We start from the raw sequence: 12,035 nt of genomic DNA, 5'->3' as shown, positions 1-12,035 counted from the left end.
CTCTGAGGGTATGGAGGTTTTGTAACAAATCTTCCCTCTAGATCTCCACAGCTTTCAACCAGTGCTTTTCTAAAGGCAAGGGGTAACATGGTTGGCATGATACTGGGAAGTGTCAGAAGACTTGAATTTTAGCTCTCTAACTGGGGGTGGGAGGAGTGGAATGAGAATCTGGAGCCCCAGATTCCTTAATTGTTATAATAGGGAAAATGACATGCTCCACACCTGCCATTTAATATTGCTTTCAGGAGCAAATAAGAATTTTTAAAATGCTTCTGCACACATGCTAAGTATTGTTGTAACAGTGGACACCAACATACATGGATTATTGGAGTCAAGCCAGGAAGTTCTGCAGAAAGGGATGAACCGGAGCAGACCAAAAGAAGCTGGGCAGAGGTTGACAGTCATGGTCGTATCAGCAAACCAATGGATATATTTTCTCAGTACAACACTGTTATCCTTTTACCCATCATTTAATGCAGCTTTCCATAATCAGAATCAACCTCCCAGGTCAGCAAGCCAGAGACTAACCTTAAACTGCAGATAATACTTGCAATTTGAAAACATCTAGTGGCCAGAAATTAAACATTTGTTAAATTAAAGAAAGGCTACTGAACACCATACCAAGTCTCTTTTTGTTGTCTGGAGAGTTATAACAATCCTCTCCTGGCGGTTAGTTTTAAGATCATTAAATTATCCTCATTTGCAGTATATTTGCAGAAGATTACAGCCATCTAAATTGACCCTGAAGGAAGACTTATTTCATTAATGGGCTGTCCTGTGCTAATGCATAAAGCTAGAAAAATATATCTATTAAATTCTTAATGTGTAAATGATGTTTCTGGCTTTCTTCTTAATTACAAAGCAAAATGAGCCTGAAGTGCACTATGTCTAGGAAAAAATGATCAATTTAATCCATCTTTCAGGGGAAGAACTTTTTTAGTCGATCCCCAAATTCCAGCTGGAAAAGCTCTTCCTGGGCAGCAGGCTTGGGACTTACTGCTCCCATCAGAGCTACAGCAAAATGTGCAGCCTGGCAAGCTGTGATACATTTTTCTCTGGATTCCAATGAACACAACAAGGAGGTAATTTGAGTTCTTAGAGATGTTCCTTCCTCCCATTCACACAGCAAACCCAGCTTCTGCTAACTTTTCCTTGAAGGATTACTCAGGGGCTTTCTGTGCGTTGGTACAAATGCATAATGAGAATGAACACGGATTTGAAAATGAATGATGTGCTATTGCTAGCCTATCATCTACATGCTGAATATTAATGCAGCTATAGAAAGAGATTTACTGTGCATACATATTTCCAGTGTATGCACAGAATCACCTAACTAAAATCATAATACAATCTAACGATAACTAAGGGGACTTGAGCAGCTCCATTTATCTGCTGTAAGGTTGCTTACAGTGGCAGGCAATATTTGTATGGGAAGTTTAGGGGTTTCTGTTCATAGATGGTAGTTAGTGATGGTACTTGGATTTCCCAGGAGCTTTAACTGGTTAATACCAGTAATTGTCTTTAGACAAAGACACAAGTTCTCTGTCTTCCCAGTTTGGTGTGTTCTCCTTTGAGCAGTGGAAATTAAGCAGAACCAGCTCATACCTCCTATGCTTTTAGGAAGGAGCAATGGCTCCAAGCAGCAAATTAATAGTTATTGGCAGTGCGAGATATTACACACATACACATATCTGGTTTTGAGATGCCCTGATTTCTAATTATGTCATGTGGTACCTTTAAAAAGAAAAATTGAGGTACTGGTATTCATATCTTGATAAATTCCCTATTTCACACATATATGCTTCATATTCCCATCCTGAATTTATGATACACTTTCAAAAAAGGTGCTTAAAGTATATAAAAATGATAAAACAATTAAAATGGATAGCATTTATGAATTTGAGGATTTTTGAAAGCATGGAAATCTGAATATCACAGACAATTCCAAGACTCCATCAAATTTATGATTTTGTTCGTTGTTAAGCGTGATTTTCTTTTTCTGCTCTTGTAGTTTTCAGTGTATGTATATTATTGTCAGTTTTGGGTTGATAGATCTTGCTGTGAAAGCTAAGGAAAAAAAAGAAAAGCAATATTCTTTCTGAAAATTTATTTTATATTTTTATATTTTTCATGTTAATGTGTTGTACTCATCAAAGTTGAGAAGGAAATGCCTACTCAAATATTTGTAATAGAATAATGCCCCATTAAATCTGATCAGCAGACTTTTATGGATTCTCTAATATATTCTTAGCATGGTAGTAAAGAAAAGAAACCTTTTGAAAGAGGAAAAAAAAGAGGAAGTAAATGAAAAAAATTTCATCTGCGGATACTTTATAAGTTGAAAAATTTTGCATTATGAGTTTTTTTTAGAATGATGAATAAAATGTGTAAGAGAAAGTGCTCATATATTGCTACTTGGCTTTTACTCCACGAAAATGATTTCTGAAAACTGTGCAGAGGGAGAATTTTTATGTTAAACCATCTACACTATGAGACCTTTATTTTCCTATACACTGAGGGCAAGCAGGAGAATACAACTCTGATGAAAGACCAAGACACTTCTCTTCCAGCGCCATTGCCAAGAACAGGAATAAACCTACCTGAGAAATAGTATTGCAACAGTTGAAGATCTCAGAATAGCCTGAAGTGCAAGGTGTTGTCTTTGATTATGGTGCTTCTGATCCAGTTGTAGAGGAACAGCAAGTTTGGAAAGTCATTTTATTTATGAATTTTAATCCTCAGTATCCAACAAATTTGCTTATGGACACAGTTTTCATCTGTAGTCTAGGCTCCTTAGCTATTTTTCTACTACCTTTGGGGAGAGTCATTCCTTCTACCTCAGTCTTGTAGAGATCAATTTTATTTAAAAAGTAAATTAATTTCCAAGTATAGTTAAGGCAGTGGTTCTCAGCCAAGAGACTTTTGCTTCCTAGGGGACATTTGGCAGTGTCCAGAGACAATTTTTTGATTTTCGAGGGGAGGGGTGATGCTGCTGACATCTGGTGGGTAGAGGCCAGGGATTCAGTTGAACATCCTACAAATGCACGGGACAACGCCAACCAACCCTGACAACAAAGAAGAATCCAGCCCCAAATTTTAACAGTTCTGAGGTTGAGAATCCATGAATTAATGTAATGCTGACTGTTAAAAATATATAAAGAGTACAACTCAGTACTTTACCACAGTAGACACTTAATTTTTGCTTATGTAAAGTCAAAATGTATGTGTCTGATCAGTGGTCAGATTTCCTTCAAACAGGGATTTAGAGACCCAGGCTCCCTCCACCTTGTGGCTCTGTATCATTAATACATGGTATCCAAATATGCTGGAGGAGAGTGTATGAGGGATTGCACTTGGGAGATTTTTATGGACTAAATTTATGCCCATGTACATTTGACCTGGACTCAGTCACATGGCCACACCTAACTGCAGGAAAGGCTGGAAATTATGCATTTAGCTAAGTACCCAAGAGGAAAAGGAAATGGGTTTAGTAAACAGCAAGCCACTCTCTGCCACACTCCATATTTTTCCCTACCAAATATTAATTTCTATTCAAATGAATATTCTTCCTTTCATTTTCAGACCATTAAAAATTATAGTTGGATATAAAATTTTTTCTGCTTAACTTTATGTCATTTGCAGTTTTGGTAGCATGTCACAGCTCTTAAAGCATTTTCACATACATTATCTTTCTTGATCCTCATGAGAATTATGTGAGTTGAAAAGGAAATAGTATTTATTGAATGTTTACCCTGTGCTCAAGAATTTATCTATACTATCTCATTTAATTCTTACAATAATCCTATGTTATAGATATTATCCTTATTTTGCATGAAGAAATTGGGCTTAAAGACGTTAAGGGTCTTGGTAGAAATGCAAAATCCTGTGATTTGTTGCCTCCTGTGAGGTAATTATCAGGTATTATTAGCTTCCTTTTTCAGCTAAGGAACTCACATCTCAGATACTTACCCAGGGTTACACAATTATAAAGTGGCAAAGCCAGGACATGAACTCCTCTCTTCCATTCTCAACCCTGTGCTCTTTCCCTGACTATACTTTTCTAGGTGTACTTTATTTCACCAACCAAGTCAGTCAACAAAGCATTCAATTTTCTCCTGGAAGGCTCAGCCTTTCTAGAACCTTATTCAGTATATCCCCTCAGGGCTGACAATAACCCATGAATAATTGTTATTTAAGCTTGGGACATACAGTATAATGCAGATATCAGGTAAACCTGGGTCCAAATCTTCACTCTAATGGCTTATTAGATAGGCGGTGCTCAGCAATTCCCTTAACCTCTCTAAACCTCAATTTCCTCATCTGCCCATCTCATCTGCCCATAAAGTGGAGATAAAATGCCCATCTCTCAAGAATGGCTCAGGATGAGATAGACACTTGTGTAAAGTAATTCACACAGTATTTGCTTGGTATGTACAGGTGCTCAAGAAATGTTCATTCCTTTCTCCCCTTCTTCATCCATTGTAGTGGACATTTGTGGGTTTTCAGCCTCATGGCATTCCTTTTGTTTGATAAAGACACCCCCATATCTATTTTGGACATCTTCTCTTCCCCATTGTGCGTAGTATTGATGGGGATGTAAATCAAGATTCCCTTTTCTCCTTTAGCTATGGGGTGGGCCCAGGACCCAAGTTGGGGCAATCAGTCTTTTTCTCCTATGACTCTGAATCTTGAGTGTGGTGATATAAGGACAGAAAAAAAAAAAAAAAGGTTAATGTTCATTCATTTGAGGGGCAGGTTTCTATGGAGTTTCTTAGAGCTGCCTTTTCTTTTCCAAACCTGCTTCTTCAGCCATGCAGTAGGTTCTCTATACAGCTGTATCTTTCCATTGTATTCTTTTTCTACTAAAGTTAACCAGAATGAGTTTCCTTTGCTTGCAACCAAAGAACCCAGCAAACTTACCCAACTAATGGTGATTAAATTTTTTAAATCCTTGACAACAATGTCAAAAGGCACTAATTGCAGAAGCTTGATAAAGACAAGATCTATTACAGATGTAAGTTTTTCCTCAATATAATAGACCTGTTTAGAAGGATATTAAATTAGTGCAATTGGATTGTTTTTAAACCATAATCTTGTAGAAATAGATAGATTTTTGAGGATCATTCATTAATATTTATCCAAGTATGACTTTCCAGAACCTGTGCAAATTGATTAATACAAAGAAAACTTAGACTTGTTCCCTGACCTTAAGGAATTTTTAGTCATAGTAGTCTAGGTCTAACAGATGAGTTTTCTCCATAATTAAGGCAAAAAGCATCTGTTTTATTGGCTCTGAAATTGTGGGTCCTGAAATTATGTGGATTGGCAGTCTCTCTCCCCCCAAATTAACCCAATAAATGATCCTGGGCAGCCATCTTAGAGATATGAAGTGTTTTTGCCTGCATAGAATGTTCAAGGCTGAGAACCCCTGACAATTCTTCCTTGATGCGTTGGCTTGCTTTGGAGGCCCTGTAGGATAGAGCATACATAGAGATACAAGGAGATATTTTACAGTAAAATTCCCCTAGGAGGCTGTGTTTTCAAGCCTCACAGGCTTCAAAGCCAGTGTGTGAGGGGCTCTGGAATTGCTCTGGGGGAAGGTTTCATGCAGATGAAATGTCTCCTCCACACTTTGCTACTCCTAATTATTAAACTGTCAGTCTCTTCACACCAGCACTCACTTTCTGGGGTGAATGGCTAAAGCAGGAAGGTTGGAAAAGATGATCTATCTGTTGGTGCTGGGAAACAATGCCTTCTACCCAAGAATGTAGAGAGCAAACAAAACAAACATTACTATTTGATGAGCTTATTCTAGTCCTATCATATTATGAGTCTTTAGTGCATACTGTGTACAATTAGACTTACCAAGGGATACTTTCCACGCCTTGTGCAAATCCCAGAACCAGACTGTAAAAGAGTGAATGCATTCCTTTATGGCTGGTAAAATCAAATGTCTACTCATTGGCAGGGCCATTCTAGTGAGGACTCTATTGATATAATTATGGGAAGTCACTTTTTTTTTTTTTTGGCGGTACACAGGCCTCTCACTGTTGTGGCCTCTCCCGTTGCAGAGCACAGGCTCCGGACGCGCAGGCTCAGCGGCCATGGCTCACGGGCCCAGCCGCTCCGTGGCATGTGGGATCTTCCTGGACCGGGGCACGAACCCGTGTTCCCTGTATCAGCAGGCGGACTCTCAACCACTGCGCCATCAGGGAAGCCTGGGAAGTCACTTTTGAAGCTGAAATTTGATATGCAGAGGTAAGGTAGAAGGGCCTTAATAGACTAGAATTATTTTTCAATCAGCCAGAAGTTGGTTGAGTGCCTACTGTATGCAAGGCATGTGTACTCTGTCTAAGAAGACATTTGTGATTACTGTCAAGCTGATTAAAATATGGCTGATGAGCCATTTTCTCTATATATGTTGTACCTATAGACATAAACATTTGAACAACTAGCATCAAATAAGTCATTAAACTGCCTTCTAACCACACAGGCCTTTCTGTTTGTGGGAGATGCCACATCTCTTTTCACCATAGGGTCTTCATAAATGCTAATTCTTACTCATTTATTTAATTTTTACTGAGTGATTTCTTTGTGTCAGGGGCACAAGACTGGTTCTCATGGAACTTACTTTCTAGCTGGGAGAAATAGACACAAACAAGTAAAAAAATCATCAAGCACTGATAATTGCTATAAAGGAACAGGTGAATTGTGATATGGTAGACGGTGACTGGTGGAGTTGGTGTGGAGCTGCACTCCATATGGTGGATGGGGTTTCTTGGAACAAAAAATTTTGAACTGGGATCCAGATGCTGGAACCAGTTATGTGAAGAGCTTGCATAAGAGCATTCCAGGCAGAGGGAACAGCAAATGCAAAAGTGTCACAAGCCAGAGACAAACTTGACATGTTTAAAAAAGAGAGGGAAGGGGCTTCCCTGGTGGCGCAGTGGTTGAGAGTCCACCTGCCAATGCAGGAGACACGGGTTCGTGCCCCGGTCTGGGAAAATCCCACATGCCACGGAGCAGCTGGGCCCGTGAGCCATGGCCACTGAGCCTGCGTGTCCGGAGCCTGTGCTCCGCAACGGGAGAGGCCACAACAGTGAGAGGCCCACGTACCGCAAAAAAAAAAAAAAAAAGAGAGAGAAAATTAGGGGACTGGAGAAGGGTGACTGCGGGGGGCGGGGGACGAGGCAGGGGACACTGGTAAGAGACAAGGTCGTGAAGGAAGCAGGGACAGATCTTAGGGTTTCACAGGCCATGACAAAAAGTTTGCTGCTCTTCTGCCTGGAATGACTTGGCGCTTACTCTCTGCTTAAATCAGGCTTCCCCTCCTTAGCTCAAATGCCTCCTGCCCATGGAAGCCTTCTCTCATGCCCCAGTCTAGGATACAGCCCTCCATTATTTGCTGTCACAACACAATGTACTTCTGTTTTGCTGTACTTGTTACAGTTGAAGGTAAATAATCATTCATGTAATTATTTGTTTCATATCTTTCCTCCAAACTAAACTGTATGTTTCTTGAGGGTAGGTATTGGTTTATCTGTTTCACAGCAATGAGAGAATTAAATTTTTTTGGTAAACACTTACATTTTTAGCATTTGCGATATGCAGGACATGTAGAAGATGCTCTGTAAATATAAATACACATATATATGGAATGAAAGAATGACTTAGTGTAGCTTTTTTATATATAAATTTATTTATTTTATTTATTTTTGGCTGCATTGTGTCTTCGTTGCTGCACGTGGGCTTTCTCTAGTTGCAGCAACTGGGGGCTACTCTTGGTTGTGGTGTGCGGGCTTCTCACTGCGGTGGCTTCTCTTGTTGTGGAGCACGGGCTCTAGGCATGTGGGCTTCAGTAGTTGTGGCACACGGGCTCAGTAGTTGTGGCTCTTGGGCTCTACAGTTCAGGCTCAGTAGTTGTGGTGCACGGGCTTAGTTGCTCCACAGCATGTGGGATCTTCCTGGACCAGAGCTCGAACCCGTGTCCCCTACATTGGCAGGCGGATTCTTAACCACTGCGACACCAGGGAAGCCATAGTGTAGTTTTTTATCCATTCCCTTCCAGGCACTTGCTCTACCCAAATATGCAGCAACGCACTTTGTCCATGAGGATGCAGAAGGTTCCATGAGATGTGCTATGGGAGAGTGTGTCCTATCCAGAGGTTTGAATCAAAGCTGGAGTTGGTGAACAGTGGCTGTATTATTTTCTTAAAATCTTTAATCACATGTTTTCAGTTCTAAGTGAGAGTGAGGTGTCTTCTCTAACGCTTTTTTCTTTTCAAATTCCTTTCCTCCTTTCCCCCTAAATCAGCAAGTGGTGTGGCCGGTACTAAAGGACTAGAATGTGAAAGGTGGGGATCATGGAGAAGGTTCACTTCAGTTCTTTATTTTTTTTCCCATTGCAAGTTACGATTTGGGCCATATTATAGATAAAAGCTCATTAACTGTATTAACATTTACACTATGGTATCAGATATGACACCCCTGTACACATCTAGGATCATGCTGAATAGCCAAGTTAATTAGATTCAGAAAGAAACTTGTGTTTCATCCTGTGGGGTCTGTTCATGGGACATGGACAGGATTTGCTGACAATACTGTGGTTTGTCTTGGATTGTCCAGTAATGGGTCAAGAGGCAAAGTTACCAAGAATGAACACTACACCTAGAATCAAAGACCCGGTTTTAACGCCAAGCTTTGTTGGAGTTACGCAAGTTAATATGCAAATACGCAAGTTGAGTGTTTGGACTATTAGTTTTATAACTGTAAAAGAGTGTAATACTTACCTCACAGGATCACTATGAGGATTAAATGAGATCCCCGAAGAATAGCTCCTGGTCCACAGTAAGAGTTCAGACACAAATGTTTGCTGAACAAATATTATACTTTCCAATGCATTATTTTTTTCCTGATTGATCATGAGCTAGAGTTCTTTCTATTCATTCATTCAATAAATACTTATATTTGCTTAAAAAGTTTCAGAAACTGGTTTTCAAGACACATTTTGGGAAGTATATTTCTGGATTGGAAAAGAGTAAGTTACTGAAGTCATGGAACGATAATAACAACAATTACTAGTTATTGTGAGCCAAGGACTGGGAAAATGCTTTTTCTATATGACCTCATTTACTCCTATTATAGTTTCAGGGAGAGTAACTAAGTTTCCAAGGTGATCCAGCTATTATGTTGAGGGGCCAGGATTTTAAGCTAATTGGCTGGACTCCAAAGCTTATGTTCTTAACAGTTATCATAAGTAGCCTCCTTCATGGGACTGTTGTGAGGATCAAATGATATAATATATGAACATGCTTTATAGCACTAATAAACACTGTGTAAGTGGTCCTTTATTATCATTAGTATCATTAGAAGTGATTGATCTGATGGTATTACCCAGGTTCAGCTATGCTTCTGGGGGTAGCCAAGTGCCAGCTCTATGTGCACTTGAAAACTCTATTATTTAAATTAAGTTTTTGCCTTTGTTTTTGTCAGAGGACTGAAGTTTTCTTTTCTCCCTGCCTGACCTTTCCAAATTAGATTTGTTGATGGGATGGTTAGTTGACAAGTGGCTCTTCTGTATCGTTTTGGAGGATGCCCGCTCAGTGCCATGTTTTTAATAACTGATGGAATAATGGCCAGCTGGCCATGCTTTGCTTTTGTTTCAAGCCTGGAAAAGAGCAGCTCTCTTCAAATCACCCTATTCAGGGGCTTCTCTGGTGGCACAGTGGTTGAGAGTCCGCCTGCCGATGCAGGGGACATGGGTTTGTGCCCTGGTCCAGGAAGATCCCACATGCTGCAGAGTGGCTGGGCCCGTGAGCCATGGCCGCTGAGCCTGCGCGTCCGGAGCCTGTGCTCTGCAACGGAAGAGGCCACAACAGTGAGAGGCCCGCGTACCGCAAAGAAAAACAAATCACCCTATTCAGAATTCTCCCAAACCAGGACACAGCAGCTTCATAAAAATCAGGTGATATAGAACTGACCATATTCTCATTTTAGAGGAGAGGGAAAAAAAATCTAAAACGTAATTTTCAGTTCTCTGTGTTCTAAGCACCATCTTTCCCACCAATCCCCTGCCAACACCTTATTGGCATTCAACTTAAAAATGCATTTCCATTTTACATAATGGATTAATCACAGCATAGATTTTTTTCTAATTCATGTCCTCAGGACATATGGAATATCTGTTATCTAAGAAAATGTTTATTTGTTTTGTACTACTGCCCAGTAAGCTTATTATAAGTTCAGGCTCTGTGTGTGTGATTGTATAGATAATGTGTCACATTAAAACCAGAGAAAATCATCTACTAAATTATTCCTTTACACGCAGCAGATCAATCTGGTCCCTTATACCCACCAGAGAAGCACAAACAGCACTGGAACATCCTCAGAGTGGTTTATGCCCTTGACAGGTCAATCAGAGGGTAGCTGAAACTGAAGAAGTCATATGCCACAGTGCCAGCGGAAATGAAAATTATACCACTCATATTAATAAGTGTATTTCCAAAGGGACTATTTACTGGCATTAGAAGTCTCTAAGCAGATGCCTCCGAACTTAAAATACCCTTAATTCCTAAGGATTGTCTTGTAATTAATTTACCCAGATAGACTCAATGAGGAGAATGCAGGGCAAAGCATCGTATGGCCCAGCAGTTTGCAAACTTCAGGGAACACTAAGATAAATAATTTGATTTTTTTAAACATCTAAATTCATTTCCCTCATAACAGAATCAGGAACAGCATACAGTAAAGAAAAGCACTTTCCAGTGTTATAATCCAATCTCCTTTAAAAAAAAAAATCCAGCTACTGTAACAGGAAGGACTCCATGTAGCTGACATCAAAAGAGTATCAGCCATACTTTGGTTACGGCTTTTATTCCTATTAAGTTGCCAGTCTGTAAACATCTCACTGAATGTGGGAAGCTGTCCTGACTGTTTTAGTTATACACACAGTGCTGTACAGCAACAAACTGTTTTAACATACCTCTCATTAACACAGCTTGTATTTCATGAAAACAGCCAAATCTCATGTGACCACTGACAGCTGTAGTTTTCTAGTATTAAGGAGTATAATTTTTAAAATGCTCAGATTTTTTGAGGTTTTGGTGCAAATTTGATAAAATGACTATCTCTGGAAGTTAAATATAGTGGTGTGCCATTTGGATGAGCTGGTACACCAATTGGGGGGGGGGGTACATCAAGTACCGGTCAGCTTTTTGTTTTTTTCCGGAGCTAAGGTTTCGGACTCATTTGGATCAGAGTCACAATCTGGATCTCCCCTTGACCTTAGGTAAACTTCTTAACATGTGTAGGCCTCAGTTTAATTACTTAATAAAAGAAAATGATGATTATGATAATGACAGGTGGTATTTGAAGAATGATGCAGTAATGTACATGTTCTGTCTAAAATAGTGCCTGGCACTTACTTAATAAATGGCCGTTTTTATTATTACTGTTTGCTTTTACACTAGGGCACCTTATTCATTTATTTTATTCCTTCAAAAGATATTTTTCATGCAAATGGATAAAGAAGGTGTGGTGTATATTTACAGTGGAGTACTACTCAGCCATAAAAAGAAATTTGCCATTTGCAACAACATGGATGGACTTGGGGGGCATTATGCTGAGTGAGATAAGTCAGATAGAGAAAGACAAATACTGTATGATATCACTTATACGTGGAACCTAAAAAATAAAACAAACTAGTGGATAGAACAAAAAAGAGACAGATTCACAGATATAGAGGACAAACTAGTGGTTACCAGTGGGGAGAGGGGAGAGGAAGAGGGGCAAGATAGGGGTAGGGGATTAAAAGGCACAAGCTACTATGTATAAAATAAATAAGCTACAAGGATATATTGTATAGCACAGGGAATATAGCCAATAATTTATAATAACTATAAATGGAGTATAATCTTTTAAAAAAAGGTATTTGTCATGTGCTTACTCTGTGCCTTGCACTGTGTGGGCATTTTCACATATCTCATCTGTGTTCATCTTCACTACAACCACAAGTAGGTTTCCTCATCACCATTTTA

The sequence above is a fragment of the Phocoena phocoena genome, chromosome 1, assembly GCF_963924675.1.
Source record: "Phocoena phocoena chromosome 1, mPhoPho1.1, whole genome shotgun sequence".
Taxonomy (NCBI): domain Eukaryota; kingdom Metazoa; phylum Chordata; class Mammalia; order Artiodactyla; family Phocoenidae; genus Phocoena; species Phocoena phocoena.
The sequence above is the reverse complement of the archived record's forward strand: the minus strand, read 5'-3'. Positions refer to the sequence as shown.